The sequence below is a fragment of the Microcaecilia unicolor genome, chromosome 6 (genome assembly GCF_901765095.1).
Source record: "Microcaecilia unicolor chromosome 6, aMicUni1.1, whole genome shotgun sequence".
In the NCBI taxonomy this organism is placed as follows: Eukaryota; Metazoa; Chordata; class Amphibia; order Gymnophiona; family Siphonopidae; genus Microcaecilia; species Microcaecilia unicolor.
In genome coordinates, this window is record NC_044036.1 from 137757774 (window position 1) to 137776385 (window position 18612).

The following is an 18612-nucleotide window of genomic DNA, read 5'->3' on the forward strand; positions in this document are numbered from 1 at the left end:
AGATTTGCTCACCTGCAAATTAGAATAGCGCATAGCCAGAATATTGGTTTTACACATGTATGAGCATATATAAGTGTATATATGCCAGTATTCAGGTCATTGATGCTTTTACAGAATACCCCTTTAGTGTATTTTTTTCATCTGGGTACGTTCATAGGTGACCAAGCTCTCAAGGGCAGAGGTTGGGCAGAGTTGGGAAGAGTTGCAAACATACATGATAAAATACACGTGTATCCTAGCAACCTTGGCAGCTTTGTGTAGGAGTGAGCCTTTCCAGACCCTGGTATAAAAACGCCCTTCTAAAAGGAGAATTTTTTCTATTATGCTTTACATTAAAAAACTGGGAGATTATGAAGACACATCTAGTACTTGCTGGTCAACAATTGCTAATAGGCATTTCCCAGAGGGCACAACCTCAAACAAATTCTGATCCTGCTATGTTATCTACGAACCACAGTGTTTTTATAATGATGAGCATGTGGACCATCATAAATTTAGTAGGTGCAAGACGTACATGATTATCGTTGAGTACGACAGGTTCACTAACCTTTGTCTGGTAACAGTTATTTTTTAAAGACAAATACTAATTGTAGATCGGATATGTAGTGTGCATTTTGAGATGTCCTTGCAATAAAATTTATGTAGGGAAGACAATCAGAAGTTTAAATGTACACGTGAATAAACACAAATTCAATATTAGTCAGCAAAGTTGAGGACACCTTTAGTCACCCATGTATGGATCACAACATCAGTTTGAAGAGCTGTCCTGTTGGATCATTGACGGGGTTCCACTAGGTATTCAAGGAGGTGATGAAGAAAAGAGACTATGGCAGCGAGAACAATGTTGGATACATCGCTTGAAGTCTGTAGAACCCAGTGGTCTCAACATGATTGAATGGGTTGAGTTCCTTTGACTAGGATGCCTGGACAGGTGTGAATAGTGTTTAATAGCATCCATGTGCATATGTTAGAGTCTTGTTTAAAAGCAGCACCATTTTTTGGTCTTGGATATAGAGGAGCTAGTCATGTTTTGAGAAGCACTAAGTACTACCTGGCATTCAATTTTATGTTTTATAGATTGTAATCCCTGTTTTAGGTTTGGAATATTGCTGCACTGTGCTTCGGTGTGACGTATTTTGGATCCCCTGAAGAAGCCGTGGGAGGTGAAACGGGTCCCTGTAGGGATCGTTTTTGCAGCTTTAAGTTAAGTGCTTCCATTTTTTCCTGCTCTGGTTTGAAAAAGCAATGATAAGAAAGAGAAGTGAAGATAGTCTCTTGGACTTAAAAATAGTGCAAGCAGTTATTATAGTGCAAACAGTGCAAGTAGTGATTACAGCATTGAAAAATTTGAAAAAGATAATAAAGATTGTTTTAATGGAGGTTTGTGGCCAGTGATAGCGATAAGTGGCTGAGAGCAGAGTTAAGCTGATTATTTGTCATATAAAACCAGCATATTATACTGCACATTACACAGCCATAGCCAGCTGAGGTCTTTTCCTCCATTATTTTCTTAATATAGCAATTTTTTTTTTTTTTTGGGGGGGGGGAAATGTCTTGAAGGGTACATTAAACTCCACCTTAGTGCCATTAGGATTAGTACTAGTAATTGTGGATGTTTTTCTCCATTTTTTATATTTACGTTTCTAAACAGGGCAATGCTTACTGCTCTTCTTCCCCCGTTCCTACTGTCCCCTCTCCCTCCCCCATCCTCCCTCTGTGAATCTATCTGGCTAATTCCCTTTGAAAATTACCCTCCAGAAATATACACTCTGAAACAATGGATCTGCAAAGAAGAAAGCAAAGACCTGTTTGTCCTGAACCCCCCCCCCCCCCCCCCCCCCCCCACACACACACACACACAAAACTGGCATTGTAAAAGAAATCATAACAAGCTGTGTTTCTTCAAAGTTTTTTTTTAGAGTGCTGTTATGTCCTTGTATAAATTGATGATATTATTTAATTAATTCACTGTCTCTATAGTGTGTGACAGCTTGGTGTGTTAAATTGACTTTAGGATGCTGAGTATTACTTGAGTGAGAAGCCCAGATGGTACAGGGCACGAAATCCCTCTGGTACCAGTAGGACTCTGTCACTGGGCTGATAGATGAGTTAGATACCATATAATTACTTCTGTTTTTGCTTTTCTCTTTTGCTATCTTGATGCTCCTGACAGGTCCCTATGGATTGAGTCCTTAGGGTCAGAGGGACATGGGAAGGACCTTCAGAGTTGTTTCACTGCAGATAAAGTCATTTCTGATTTAAATGATGGAACTCTGCTTCAACATTGGTTGTCTTTTTCTCTCTTGCTCTTGGTCCTTAATTATTCCCAAGAAACATGTGGATTGTTGATAAGCTCCTTCTGTAGGAATCCATTTATTTAGTGGTAAATTCTTAGAATAATCAAAAGGGAGACATTTGTATATGTAACAAAAGATGCTACATAACTGGAAAGGCCTACTGTTAAGTTATGGTAAGGTTTGTAATTAGCATGAAGGCATCAGTTCACCCATAATATAAATGTGGCCTCTGAAGGACAAAAGGTGAAAAAAAATCCAGATAGTAAGTGTTGTAATAGACAAAAAATGACATTTGGGATTGTAGCAGTTCCATTCTGTACCTTTGAAACTGGTCCATCCATCCATGCTTCAAAAATGAGGTTTTATTGCATGTCTTTAAATCTCACACTGACTAAAGGAGGTTGTTTGCTGGGGCTTGGCTTGGGTTGTCTGCAGCAGAGCCCATTTTATTCCTATGGGCCCTGCTGCAGATGACTCGGGCTGGGCTTTGGTAGACAGCCCCTTAAATGTTTTCTGAGCATGTAAGAATTTCTGAATGACCTCAACTGTTTTGTAAAAATGCCTTTTTATTGTCCAAATCAGCAATCTCCTTTACATCTGAGCAGCAGTATCAAAAATACAAGAGCTATGAAGGCAGTATAATAACCAGTCATAACTTATAATCCTTCTGCTACTTAGATCATAAATTTTGTCTTTTGTTTCTTGTCTTCCATTCTCTTGTTCGACCTCAACTGTTGTATGGAAGGATCTAATACACTTTTGTTTCCCAATAAAAAAAAAATGACATTTGGGATGCAGAGGAGGAGGAATGAGGGAACCTACTCATTGACACTTTCTACTGTGCTCACAAATCTATTGTAAAGATTCATCCATTATGAATTTATTTATTTATTTATTTATTACATTTGTACCCCGCGCTTTCCCACACATAGCAGGTTCAATGCAGCTTACATAGTAAATAGAATTACTATTGTCTCTGGTAGCCTTCAGATCAATGGGGCTGATATTCAATGGGGCTTCTCTGGATAAATAAGTGTTTATATTTATGGTTTTATTATTTATAGCTCACCTTTGTTCAAGGTGGGTACAAGTCATTGGTGAGGCCCCACCTGGAGGATTGTGTTCAGTTTTGGAAGCCGTATCTTGCGAAGGATGTAAAAAGAATTGAAGCGGTGCAAAGGAAAGCTACGAGAATGGTTGGGGATTTGCGTTACAAGACGTATGAGGGGAGACTTGCGGACCTGAACATGTATACTCTGGAGGAAAGGAGAAACAGGGGTGATATGATACAGACGGTCAAATATTTGAAAGGTATTAATCCGCAAACAAATCTTTTCCAGAGATGCGAAGGCGGTAGAACGAGAGGACATGAAATGAGATTGAAGGGGGGCAGACTCAGGAAAAATGTCAGGAAGTACTTTTTCACGGAGAGAGTGGTGGATACTTGGAATGCCCTCCCGCGGGAGGTGGTGGAGATGAAAACGGTAACAGAATTCAAACATGCATGGGATAAACATAAAGGAATCCTGTTCAGAAGGAATGTATCCTTGGGAGCTTAGCCGAGTTTAGGTGGCAGAGCCGGTGGTGGGAGGCGGGGCTGGTGGTTGGGAAGCAGAGATAGTGCTGGGCAGACTTATACAGTCTGTGCCAGAGCTGGTGGTGGGATGTGGGGATAGTGCTGGCCAGACTTATACGGTCTGTGCCCTGAAGAGGACAGGTACAAAGAAAAAGTAGCACATATGAATTTATCTTGTTGGGCAGACTGGATGGACCGTGCAGGTCTTTTTCTGCCGTCATCTACTATGTTACTATGTAAATGAATATATGTAGTTTAAATAATACAGTCAACATGTAGCTAGTTGAACAATAACGCCAATAGGTCATGTACAATTCATGGTAGTTCGTAGGCTTGACTTAGCAGATAACATTTTAACAAAGGATGCAACAGTCTGCTGTGTTTTCAGCGCTGAGGTAGCCTATTCCACTCAGTGGGGCCAGCTACAGAAAAAGTGCCAAAAACTGTCATGCGCAGGTGCAAGCATCTTAGTTCGGGATAACAAGTGAACAAGCATTTGTTGAACGCAGTTACCTAGATGGAACATATCGGTGTAGTGTATCAAATAGGTACGAGGAGGAATTTTGTTGTCGTGCCAAATAAACTAACAATGGCAATTTATATTTAACTCTTTGTATCACAGGAAGTCAGTGTAATTGCCTCAACAGAGAGGACCAAGATCAAATTTCTGGAAGTCTATACCACGAGAACCCATAACTAACCATAACACAACACCCTTCCGACCTTATGCAGAATGTATCTCTTTACAACTACTTGATCAAATCCTCTTGTCTTCCTTGACTACTTGTAACACCAAATGTATACTTCATTGTAAGCCACATTGGCCTGCAAATAGGTGGGAAAATGTGGGATACAAGTGAAATAAATAAATAAATACAAGAGTTGCACAGATGAATTCTGCACTATCTGCAGTGCTTGTAGACTTGAAGCAGACAAACCCACCTACACAATGTTACAATAATCCAACATGCTAAGTATCATAGCTTGGATTATTAATTAAGTATTTACTTATTGGGATTTTTTAACCGTCTTGATGAAGAGATTCACCCAAGCTAGTGTACAGCAGGTACAGTTTAACATAAAAATTACAGCATAACAATAGTACAGTAACCAAAAATAAACATAAATGCAATAAGGGGCCCTTTTACTAAAGGGTTGCCGTGCGGCAAACCCAGAACTACCGTCATCCCAACATGGGTGCCAACAGTAGTTCCACCCTCAGCACATGCCATTTCTGGCAGTAGCGGAAATATTTAAACAAATATTTCAGCAAGGGGGTTACCCGCCAGTAACCGGGCAGTGTCGCGAGCTGCCCAGTTACCGCCGGGGGAGCGTGGGAGCCTTTAACCACCACCTCAGTGGGTGGCGGTAAGCACTTCCCCCAAAATGGGCGCATGGCAAGTGCAAACTTACCGCACGGCCATTTCATTTTTGGTTATTTTCACCCTGTGTGGTAAAAGGAACCTTGGCGTGTGGCAAAAACGGCCGCTAGCACAGGCCCCCTTTTTACTGCAGCTTAGTAAAAGGGCACCAAAATGTTGAAAACAGTAAATTGAAACCTAATAATAGGACTACCATAAATCAGGATCAAAAATAGACACATTTGACAACACTGAAATTTAAATAACAGAGATATAATACAATGTCAGCATAATACTAACAAAACATACTCTGATGTTCCCTATGAGGAAAGGCTAAAGCGGCTAGGGCTCTTCAGCTTGGAGAAAAGGCGGCTGAGGGGAGATATGATAGAGGTCTATAAATAATGAGTGGAGTTAGAGGTGTATAAAATAGTGAGTGGAGGGGGCATGCGATGAAGCTACAATGTAGTAAATTTAAAACGAATTGGAGAAAATGTTTCTTCACTCAATGTGTAATTAAACTCTGGAATTCATTGCCAGAGAATGTGGTAAAGGCGGTTAGCTTAGCGGAGTTTAAAAAAAGGTTTGGACGGCTTCCTAAAGGAAAAGTCCATAGACCGTTATTAAATGGGGGAAATCCACTATTTCTGGGATAAGTAGTATAAAATGTTTTGTACATTTTGGGATCTTGCCGGGTATTTGGATTGGCCACTGTTGGAAACAGGATGCTGGGCTTAATGGACCTTTGGTCTTTCCCAGTATGGCAATACTTATGTACTTATGAAAAGAACCCTACTTTTTCCTGCTCACTAATGCTATTCTGCCTGGCACCACCGTGTATTCAAAATGGCGGCTGAGACTTCCCGAGATAGTCTCACGGGTCTTTACAGTCTCACAAGACTGCTGCAGGAAGTCTTGGCAGCCATTTTTAAAACACAGCAGCACCAGGTAGAATAGCGGTAGTGGGCAGGAAAGAGTGCAGTTCTTTCCTGCCCCCGTAGAAGCCACTAGACCACCAGAATAGCATCAGTGGGCAGGAAAGAATGTTGTTCTTTCCTGCCCCCCACCGCAGACGCCACTAGACCACCAAGGTAGGACCCAGGGAGTTGTAGCGTGCTGTGGCAACGGGCAACCTTGCAGAGCCTCTGCCCCTGCTGTAGACTCAGGAGTAACCTAAGTTTCTTCACAGAAAGTTTGGTAGATGCATTGAACTGGCCTCAGTACTAGGAGTACTGGAATTCAAGAAAACCTGGGAAAAGCACAGAGAATCCTTAGTGGTTGGGGAGATCAAGAATGATCCATGGCAACAGGAAGGAGAAATGAGCAGATTAGGTGGTCATTGTCTTCATAATCAAAAAAATCTGTGAATTCTGCTGTACCCCTCCTCAATGACTTGTGACAAAGACAGGATGAGAGAGAGAGAGAGAGAGAGAGAGAGAGAGAGCTCATATCCCTCTGGTTTCAGTGAATTTACAGTAGAGAAGGCAGAATGAAAACGCCTTCCTGGAAAAGAAGTTTGATGCAAAGCAATGGAGCAGTTACCTTTTCCCTGCCAGTCAAGTTGTAATTGTACGTTGCTAAAGCAGGACTCAGACTGTTGGCACCTGGTCTTTGAGAAAACAGACTCTGCACATTGTTTTACTGTAGGAGAGAGAGTCCCCACGATGTCCCCAGGGAGTGGCCCATGGGTATGAATGTACAAGAGAAAATATGCAAACATAGGCATTGAATCAAGATGTAAGGTTGATAACTTTTTTTTTCTGTTTAAAAGACAATAAAATTCAGATGAAGGTTCCGCCTATGTTGTAAAACGTTTAGTTAAAAAAAAAGAAAGAAAAGAAAATCCCCCCAAAATGCATCAACAGAACATGCTAGGTGCAACCTGACAATGGTAACATTTTTCGGATCGGGTTTTCTTCCTAGACAAGAACTGTTTTGTGTCTCTCTGCTTGAATAGTTCAGTTTTAAAGTACCCAGCTCTGGTTTAAAAATTAACTCAATAATATTGTAAAAGGCAGTGAAAAGCCTTCTGTCCATAAAGGAAAGGGTGTCTGTATGTGCAGCACCTTTACTAGTCTGTCTGTTTGTAGGGTTTTTCTGTTTGTCTGTCCACATGTACATGATGATGGAAAGTGCAAAATTCATGTTGCAGCCAAATTATATTGTCTGCAGCTAAAATGCGAACAGTAAGAGTGTGCTTTTTAACATGCATCTTATTTTGTAACTTTTGTGAAATTCTGTGTTTCAGCTCAGTTTCCATGCCCTTAGGGGGTTTACGGGTTTGAAAAAGGATACTTTTGGTGTATGTCTCTTTCCAGTAGAAGATGATTGGCAGAGGAGCAGCCCTGTCAAGGAGAGGGGGCTAAAGCATCTCAAGTTTGTGGTCTTTTGTGTTCACTGTGATTATATCCTTTTTATTGTCAATTGCTTTGATATACACATTAAATGGTGATATATCAACTATTACATGAAATAAACAGCTGTCCCCTTCAGTCCTTGCATCTAGAGAACTGCGCAGTACTCTGTCATTACCGGTGGCATACCATTTAACATTGGCAGGCTGCACCCTCTTGCCCCCTTTCTCCCTCTACACTCATAGATGTACAGACCAGGCATGAAACACATTTTCTTTTGGGAAATTTTGGCCACAGCTTTATTAAAACACATTAACACAATCCCTAGGAAGCACCCGAGCCTTGGGTTTGATGTTGCGGATGCTTCTGCTCCCGGCAATGTCTTTTTCCAGCTAGGGAGCCTGCATTGCCGTCCCACGTGACGGTCAGCCATGACCTCCGCCCCCAACGTGACCCGAGCGTCCATCTGCTTGGGACTGCACCCAGACCAGTATTCCACCTGCCGAGTATAGCCAGCAAGGTGATTAGGCCTGTCCCAGTGTGTGTTCTTGTCGCTTGCCTGAAGTGACAAGCTTCCTTTCGCTGGTTGTTCCCGCACCTCCAAGAATTCCAGGCTCGGGTGCCTCCGCCACAACCCGGGGGACCAGAGAAGCAGGTCCTCTGGGTCCCCCCCCTTCCCCCAGTCCTTGTTTAACACAGTCTCTCAAGGCCTCCTAGAAGTCATTAAGGAGGAGGTAGTCCGCTACTTCCGAGAGATGGATGGCGGTTCTGAGAGGAAGTATCCGGGAAAAAGAGAGGAAGCCCAAATGGTGCCAGATCTTCATTCCGCCGAGGTGCTCAGTCCACAGACCAATCTGTCGATTGACCTTGCTTACACCTCTGGACCACAACCGGGAAGCGGTTCCGTGCCATCGAGGGATGATGTCGACCAGAGGATAGTGGTCCCGGTCAGATGAGCAGACAGTTCAAAGAGATCTTGCTTTACCATGGTAATAAGGCGCTTGCATGGGGTGCGTCCGACGTCGTTTCCCCCCCAAATGAATGAGCAGGATGTCTGGCGGGGGTGCGGTGTCCAGCAACCGAAGGACAGAAGGCAGAAGCTGACACCATCTCATACCTAGAATCCCGATCCATGTAATCGTCACACCTCTACTGTCCAAACCCAGGTGTAGGCTGAGGCTTCGAGCTGTCAAATGCTTGTAAGCATTGGCCACGTAGGAGTGTCCGATGATCCACACTACTCGATGCTGCAGTTGACCTGTAAAAGGAAGGGAGTGGTTAGATGCATTGCATAGGTCAGATATAGGTGCGGTACGCTGCGGATTTCCAACGGCGCAGCTGCTGGATCGCATGGGAGGAGAGGCCATGTTGGAATGCCGCAGTAGCTGCCCCTATGCAGAAAGAATGAGTTCCAAAGTTGGCTGGGCACTGACCAGTTACCTGGAGAGCGTGTCGGAAGACAGACATGAACTGGAACGGGTGAGGGGGCTGGCATCCTGGTGAAGCAAGAGGGGCAGACCCACTGGCGGTCTAACCTTTAGGTAGGCGGAGAGGTTGGCCAGTGGGCAGGTCTGTAAATCTGGGACACCATGTAGGTAATGGCACTTGGTCATTCTTAGACTTTGTGATTCGCAAGCAGACCAGCTCCTGTGTTATGGAGACGTCATTAGCTGTAGTCCTCCGATCGGGTTGGTCTTGGATTGCACAGTAAGTTCGCCTATGCGTAAAGCAGCGTAGAAGATCAACGAGAATGCCGCCCTGAACAACACAACCTCATAGTTGTCCGAGCACACCTTTTTCAGAGCTAGCCATAGCAGGAGGAGGAGGAGCTCGTGATCACTGGGCGCCTGGTGTCTTGGGGCGTCGGGGGCTCGCCGCGCCCCACCCTTTTAGCAGTGTCCTTATCAGGAAGCTTGTGCGAGGATTGCTCCATCAGCGAAGTTTGGCGAAGAAGGTGAAGCCTGTGATGCGTGAGATTACGCTGTGTCCTGGGAACGCCGCCCTCAAAAGCGTCAGTGATGTAACAAGCAATGAGACGTTCTGGAACAGTCCGCCTCTCCATCCATGATGTTGGAGATATTTGCGATATGGTGAAAGGCATTGCGGGTAGGTGCGCAGAGTGGAAACAGCTAAGGAGCCGGTGACGAGCAGGTGTGCGGTTGCTGTTCCTAGATGCCATAAGTGTTCTGGAACTGGAGTGGTTCCTTGTCCGCCAAGGGGGCAAGCTGTTGAAAGAGTGAAAATTGAAAACATGAGAGAGCATCAGCTATACGGTTGTCTACTCCAGGTACATGCTTTGCCCATGCTGTCATGTTAATTTGCAAGCAAAGTAGCACAAAATGTCTGAGAAGCTCTGTAGGCCGGTGGCGCAGTGTGCTGTTTGTTTACACTTCTATTGGCTAGCGCAGAGCCCCAGGCCATGAACTGCTGTGACAATGGGGAATAGTTCAAGGAAAAGTGATGTTTCTTGGTGAGGGCCCTATGCAGGTCCACTGCTGTGGTCCAGGGGACGGCGAACCAGGACCCATTGTAATATGCTCACCAGCCCGTGGACCCGGTGGCATCTGTGAAAGGTTGAGGTCCGCACTGGATAGTGGGGCTGATTGGATCAGAGCTTTTCCGTTGAAATCATGTAGGAAGCGGAGCCAGATGCGTAGATCTGATTAACTGGGCAAGGGTATGCGATATGGTGATGTGGGTGTGACACACCGGCTGTAGCTCGAGGCAGCATACGGACAAACCCCCTGCCATTGGGATGACCCTGCAAGCAAAATTGACGAGCCATCAGAGATTGCATTTTGTGGAGGGTGATCTTGGGCGATGCAAGGGCATGTAGTATTTCTGTGCAAGGTCCTGCAGCTTGTCCTCAGGTAGTTTGGTGGTCTGGGTTAAACAATTATCTCACTTCCAAGACGGTAATGACTGGGCTGGGTTCTGGTGGTTTTGCTGCATGCAATGGGACCCCGAACTCATGGGCTACCGTTGTAGAAACATCCATGAGGTCTGAGCAGGTGCTGGAGAGCCTAGGCCGACACATAAGCAGTATCAAGGTAGTGAATGAGATTGCGAGATGTGGCATATTGGGACACTACCCAATGCAGGAAGGAACTGAATGCTTCGAAAGGTTGCAAGAGAATGCACATCCCATAGGCATGCACTTGTCAAAATAGAACTGGTTGGCATGGCAGAAGCTAATAACGGGAAGCAGTGTGGGTGACTAGGCAGCAAGCGGGAAAGCGGATTCAATATCCACTTTGGTCATAAGTGCACCTTGACCAGCCCGCCCGGACCAAGGCCAGTGCGGAATCAAGGGACATGTAGTGGACAGATGTGGCACTATCCGGTATGGAGTCATTCACAGAGTGACCGGGAGGGTAGGAAAGGTTGTGGGATAAGGTGGTACTTTCCGTGTCTTTCTTAGGTATGGCAGTTAGGGGTGAAACAAACATTCTAGGAAAGGGAGGTTGAGGAAAAGGCCCAGGAATGCGACCTGCAGATAGTTCAACAGCCAGTTTGTCGGAGATAATACGGGCAAGATGGGTCTTGCGGCGAGATGACGGAGAAGAAGTGATTAGTGGAATGGGTCCTTGGAATGGTATGACGAACCAACCTGAAAGCCATGCAGGAGTAAGCTCGCGTCAGGTCGCTTAGGATATCGTAACAGCAGGGCCTCATAGCGTCTAAGCAAATGGGAGTGGGTGCCCTGGCGAATGGGTCAAGGTTTTGCAGTCCTCCCTGTCGCAAGGTTGCCTTCTGGGGCACAGGGCAAGAGGGTGCGGAACGCCGCATGTGGCACACAAGTGCTTGTATTGCAGTCTTGGATAGTACATCTACCCTTGTTATACTTCCAGCACACATCTCGTGACAACGTGGCAGGCCTCCCTTGTCGTTTTCCTTGTGGTGGATCCTGTAATGAGAAGAATGGCGTGGTGCGATGTTGGGTCGAGTGAGGACATTCTGAAGCCAAAGGCCCCCATCGTCCATATCCCATGCCATATGGGGGTTAGATTCCATCTTGTCCCTGAAATGTTCGTCATATGCTAGCCAGGCGTGTCCTTCGTGCTCACGATATATGCTGAGGACTGTTTCGAGGTAGCAGAGCATTGGATCGATTTGGTCATGCTGTTTCTTGCATACAATGCTCATCATGCGCGCATAGGAAAGCACCCAACAGGCAAGGTTCCGTGGAATCGGTCTGGTGTGGTCTGGCAGCAGGCTGCCCTTTTTTGCTCCTTTTTTGGCATGCCGTCTACGTCGGCCTTCTGCAAGTTTGAATATGTCGAAGTACTGTTGCTTTTGAACCTTTTTTCGTAGGGACCTAAGCACCTTCTGCCATAAGTGCTCTGGGGGAAACACATAGGTGAATGCAGAGGCGGGTACAGAGGGCTGTGCAGTAGGCCGAGCAGGGGAGGGAGAGGAAGAAGACGGAGGAACACAAGGAAGAAGAGGATGAAGAGGACGATAAGGAACTGGACAGTGTGGAATGCTTATGTTTCTTACCTTTCTTCTTCCTTTTTGCTGCAGGATGTTTATTCGCTGTAGAGGGTTGACATTCTACCGTGAAGCGTCAGGGACCTGAGAAAGTCCTGCAGGAGTGTCTGGATGCATAGTGGCTGATGCAGAAGCCTCATTAGGTGCCACGCGGTTCAATGCACGTGCAGCGTCATGGTGGTTGGTTTGACTAGCTCGGCACGAGGATCTGCCATGAGGTGAAGGTGTGGATCTGTGATGCTCACATGCGGACACCCCGGGACCCGGTGTGGTCATGCCTAGGATAAGAGGGGGATCTGTGCTGGTTGTAGGAGCGACGGTAGGCACGGTGTTGTCGACGCCTGCAGCAGGATGGATATCTATGGGGACCGTGGCAAGATTCTGATCTGCGGCTTCTGGAACTTGCACCAGAGCTGCGAAGCATCGAGGTGCTTATGGATGCATGGATCTCTACTGGCTCTGTGGTGACGACGACCGGGCCCATCTCTGCTGCCTGCGAGAAAGACCCATGTTCTCAGTGCTTGGAGCTGCATTGTGCTGTTGTTCAAAGCGTGAGTTCCACGCAGTGTGTGCAGGTGAGAGAGATGTGCGCATCGATCCTGAGATGTGATGGCGGGGAGGGAGAGCAAATGACCTCCCGCGCCGGCTGTGTGGGCCTGTCATCATCCCCACAAGGGTGGGCATCATGTTCCAATGAGTTCAGGTTATGGGCCTGTGGCATCAAACATGTGTGGTGGGCGGCAGAGGTAGGTGAGATGGCCTTCTAGGGAGTCTCCTGGCGCTGCTTTCCTCCAGTAGCCCAGAGAGTGGTGATTGATGGAGGTGTCGCCGGCGATTGTCTGTGGAGGAGGGGACAATTGCCCGCGGTCGCGGTAGGTCAGCCGAATCAATAACCTTCAGGACGAAGTCGCCGCCGTGTAGAGGCTCGGGGAACATCTGCTACCTGGTCCGTAGGGTGTGTTGATCTTCTGGTGCAGCGAGGCATGGTGGTCTTGGAATCGTAGTCTTTCTTTTGCGCGAGCAGTGGTGAGCAAGGTAAGGCTCTGTATAGTCAACGCAGTGATGCGCCCGCTCTGCAATGCGACACGTGGTAGCAGTGGCGTAGCCCAGGTGGGCCGTGCCCACCCACTTAAGGCTCAGGCCCACCCAACAGTAGCAACGTTTAGTGGTAGTGGGGGGATCCCAAGCTCAACAGCTGAAGACTTCTTCCTGATGGTAACAAAAATGCTACTTTCCATGATACCGGCACCTGCGTATTTCAGTTTTCAGCGCATGCCTGCTGCAGACTGCCAAGGTGGAAAAAAGCGCTTTCCCACCAGCTGAGATATTTTTTGGGGTGGTGGTTGGGGGGGGGGGGGGGAACAATTGGTGCCCACCCAGTTCTTCCTTAGGCCAACCCAAAATCTGATATCTGGCTACGCCCCTGCGTGGTAGAGAAAGCGGTGGAAATGCAGGATTCCAACCCAAATAGGAGTACCTTCAGCAATGCTGCCCAGCTGTGCAGTAATCCATGTGGTAGGTAAAACACTGGAAATGCGGGACTCAAACCCAGAAAACAGGACTTGACCACACAACTCTGTAGCAGAGGACACAGCTGGGACCTGCTGAGCCACAAGATCGGATTCGTAAAACTCCTCTCTCTTCGGCAGCCTTAACTGTGCAACAAAAGCCTTAACTGTGTAACACAAACAAGTTTTAGAGCATTAGAAATGCAGGACTCAAACCCACAAACTATGCAGCAGAAGATGCAGCTGGAACCTGCTGAACCACAAGCTCAAGTTAGAGAAACTCCTGTAAAAAAAAAAGAAAAGTCTTGGGCAAAGCAGCATGAAAACTCCTTCACTGCTCGCTGCCGAAGAAAAGACTAACTCGTTTCCTCGGCACCCTTTTATGCCGCTCATGGGCTGCTGAGCTGAGGCCCCGCCTTCTTCTGGCCTCCCCACTAATGGTAGGCAGAATACCCCTTAACGTCACCTGGACTGGTGGGGAATCCGGAAGAGAAGGGAAACTCAGGCCGCGGTCTGCCTCGTGGCAGCCGCCATGTATGTGTGGCTGCTTGGCATGCACCTCGCTGGCCTTCCTTAAATTAGCTCTGCGGTATTCCCTGCACACTGTGCCGGACACCCTCTGATCATCAGTGAATGCTATTGGCCAGTAGCACCTGCATTTAGTTTTGATCATCGGGGTCTATATGAGGCTGATATATAACAAATCCCCAAGGGGTCCTTTTACTAAGGTGCGCTGAAAAATGGGCTGTGGTAAGGTAGGCGCGTGTTGTGGAGTGTGGACTTGGGGATTTGCACACAATTCCAGTTTTTCAACGCACCTATAAAAAAAGATCTTTTTAAAAAATTTTGCCGAAAATGAACGTGTGGCAAAATAAAAATTGGCGTGCATCCATTTTGGGTCTAACATAGTAACATAGTAGATTGATGGCAGAAAAAGACCTGCACGGTCCATCCAGTCTGCCCAACAAAATAACTATATGTGCTACTTTTTGTTTATACCTTACCTTGATTTGTATCTGTCATTTTTCAGGGCACAGACTGTAGAAGTCTGCCCCAGCACTAGCCCCGCCTCCCAACCACCAGCCCCGTCCTTCCCTCACCGGCTCGCCACCCAATCTTGGCTAAGCTTCTGTGATCCCTCCCTTCTGAACAGGATTCCTTTATGTTTATCCCACGTTATTTTTTAATTCCGTTACCGTTTTCATCTCTACCACCCCCCGCAGGAGGGCATCTCCAAGTGATCACCACTCTCTCGTGAAAAATACTTCCTGACATTTTTCTTGAGTCTACCCCTTCAATCTCATTTCATGTCCTTAGTTCTACCGCCTCTCCCATCTCCGGAAAGGTTCGTTTGCGGACTAATCCTTTCAAATATTTGGAACGTCTGTATCATATCACCCATGTTCTCCTTTCCTCCAGGGTATACATGTTCAGGTCAGCAAGTCTCTCCTCATACGTCTTGGAACGCAAATCCCATACCATTCTCGTAGCTTTTCTTTGCACCGCTTCAATTCTTTTACATCTTAGCAAGATACGGCCTCCAAAACTGAAACACAATACTCCAGGTGGGGCCTCACCAACGACTATACAGGGGCATCAACACTCCTTTTCTTCTGCTGGTCACACCTCTCTTTTACAACCTAGCAACCTTCTCGCTATGGCCACCGCCTCTGCACCACGTTTCGTCGTCTTCAGATCCTCAGATACTATCACCCCAAGATACCCTCTCCCCTGTCTGTAATATCAGACTCTCACTGCCTACACATACGTCTCTCATGGATTTTCTACTCCTAAGTGCAATCACTTTGCATTTCTTCGCATTGAATTTTAATTGCCAAACCTTAGACCATTCTACCGTCAGCCCCCGCCTATTTCACGCCCCACCTCATCCCCTTTCACACCACCCCACCCTTTAATGCCCTCGCTCTGTCCCCTGTCACATTTTCCCCTCACCCCCTAGTCACCCCCCCCCCTTTACCTTACTACTGTCCTGGTGGTCTAGTGACCTCTTCGGGGCAGGAAAGAGCCCCCTCTTTCCTGCCCGGAGCACTGCCCTGCATGCATCTTCCTGTTGCTGATCTCTGCTTCGATGTTCAAAATGGCCACAAGAGTTTGACGTCTAGTGAGGTTACTCTTTGGGGGTCTACATGGAATGTTGCTACTAATTGGGATTCCAGAATCTTGTAACTCTTTAGGATTCCAGAATCTTTAGAACTTTTAGTACAAGAACAGTGCTGGGCAGACTTCTACGGTCTGTGCCCTGACAAAGGCAAGGACAAATCAAACTAGGGTATAAAGTATCACATACCATGTAAAATGAGTTATTTTGTTGGGCAGACTGGATGGACTGTTCAGGTCTTATCTGCCATCATTTACTATGTTACTCTTTTGGGGTTCTACATGGAATATTGCTACTAATGGGATTCCAGAATCTTGTAACTCTTTAGGATTCCAGAATCTTCAGAACTTTATTACAAGGAGAGTGCTGGGCAGACTTCTACGGTCTGTGCCCTGACAAAGGCAAAGACAAATCCAACTCGGGTATAAAGTATCACATACCATGTAAAATGAGTTTATCTTGTTGGGCAGCCTGAATGGACCATACAGGTCTTTATCTGCCGTCATTTACTATGTTACTATGTATGTAATTTACACCATTTTTAACAGTTATTACAGAATACTGCTGCTAAGTTAATATTTGGATTGGGTCATTTTGATAGTGTTTCGTCTTTTATGAAAAATCTGAATTGGATAAAGGTACATCAGTGAATTAGATTTAAAATTGTTCGCCTAGCTTTTAAATCGATTTTTGGCTTAGATTCAGGAGGACTTGTAAAATTGCTTAAGATTCCTTCCTCTGGCAGAAGGTTTGTGCTTCAACCGAACTTTAAACTTACATTACCCAACCATAAAAGATGTGCGATCAAGATCATTTTTTTAGGGCACTTTTCGTTTTCAGGGGGCTTGACTTTGGAATAAGTTACCTAGTCTTTGAAGAGTTTACCATCTTATGTACTTTTATAGGCTTCAAAAACATTTTCATTTGATAAGTTGAGAATTTTAGACATTAGATGCTAGGTTGTGTTAGATAATTTTTGTAAATTCCCTCTTGTGTAGAGAATCTTCTTTTTTTTTTTTTTCTATACTCTGCTGTGAATCCTAGTTGGAACAATGAGTGGTATATCAAACCAAGATAGAATAGAATGATAGAGGTATATAAAATAATGAGTGGAGTGGAACAGGTGGATGTGAAGCGTCTGTTCACGCTTTCCAAAAATACTAGGACTAGGGGCAGGGGTGTGCTGGTAAAATTTTAACAACGGGCTCTCTCTCCGGGCATAACCGGCCCTGAAATTTTTTTTTGGGGGGGGAATACATGCCTCTCTCTCCCCTCCCTTGTGCAGGCACACTAGGCATACCTTTGCCGAGCCCACCAGCCAATAAATGGACTGCCACCATTCTTGCTGCTTGTTTCTGGCTCTGAGCAGCATTATGGAACCTTCGTGTGCTTGCATGAAAAGTCCCAGCCTGATGCTTAGAGTCAGAAACAAGGAGCAAGGAGCAGCAGCAGTCTATTTACTTGGCTGGTGGGGGCAGCATCACTGCCAGCAAAGTAAAAGAGAATTCAGGAGGGGGCCCAAGCCCACATTTTGGGAATCAGTTGTTAAAGTTGGCATGGGGAGGCCTACTTTAACAACAGGCTCCACAAAATTCTTAAAACCTTAACAAACGGCTCTCACGAGCCCATGAGAGCCCGCTCCAGCACACCACTTGACTAGGGGGCATGCGATGAAACTACAGTGTAGACATTTAAAACAAATAGGAGAAACTTTTTCTTCACTCAACGCATAAACTCTGGAATTCTTGCCGGAGAAACGTGGGTGAAGGTGGTTAACTTGGCAGAGTTTTTAAAAAGGGTTGGATGGTTTCTTAAAGGACAAGTCCATAGACCACTACTAAATGGACTTGGGGAAAAATCCACAATTTTGGGAATAACTTGTATAAAATGTTTGTACGTTTGGGTAGCTTGCCAGGTGCCCTTGACCTGGATTGGCTGCTGTCGGGGACAGGATGCTGGGCTTGATGGGCCTTTGGTCTTTCTCAGTATGGCATTACTTATGTAGAATAGAATCTTATAGAAGGTATATTTTGGATCTATTTGTGTGGCCAGTTCATAAGTTACACGCTGTTGGCAACTCTGGTGTGAGCATGAATGGCCGTGCACCTGCCATCCTCATTGGGTGATCCAGTTTGTTCTTATTAACTGATGTCAAATAGCTGATCTATCCGTCACTGATAATAGAAGTCTTCTGTAGACTTTTCAAAAGAGTTTTGGACAATAGGTGGTTTTAATGGGACTCAAGCTATGTCATGATCTGCCTTCTGATGCCCAAACTCTGAATTCAGTACAGATAATTAGTTGGGGTTTTTTTTTCCCCCCTTATCTAATTATAGAACTAGGCTACAAGCAACCTGAGTCACTATCCACAGCTCCCCTCACCCCCCTTCCTCTGGTCCTGTATAGTAGTCTAAGGTCTCCATTCCATTTCCTAGATGAACCAAAACCCCTGTGCCAGCCCTGCAGGTTTGTGGGTGGAGACAGGGATAAACAGTCCATTCTTTTCTTCCCCTTATTTTGGTAACAGATGCTAAAAGCCCCATCTGAGGTGAATTGCCGGTGAACACATCCTCAGTGTTGGCAGCCAGAGTAAACACTTAATTCCACTCTAACAAAGCAGTCTCCTTGTCCTGGTTTCAGGCCACTGAGCCTCTAGGATTACCGCAGTGTTAAAGGAACATGCTTTTCTCCAAGTGTAACACTAAGCCACAATAATAGGGAAGCATTTCAGCTTTAGCCTCTAATTTGCATCTGGGGAGGGGGGTTGACATATGGTCTTCAGAGCCCCATGTTTGGGGAGCGTGAAAGAGAAATACATTTCTCTTTTTAACCTCATTATTCTCCCCAGTTCTGGGCACGAAGTGTATGTAAAATACCCCCCCCCCACCCCCCCACCAACACACATA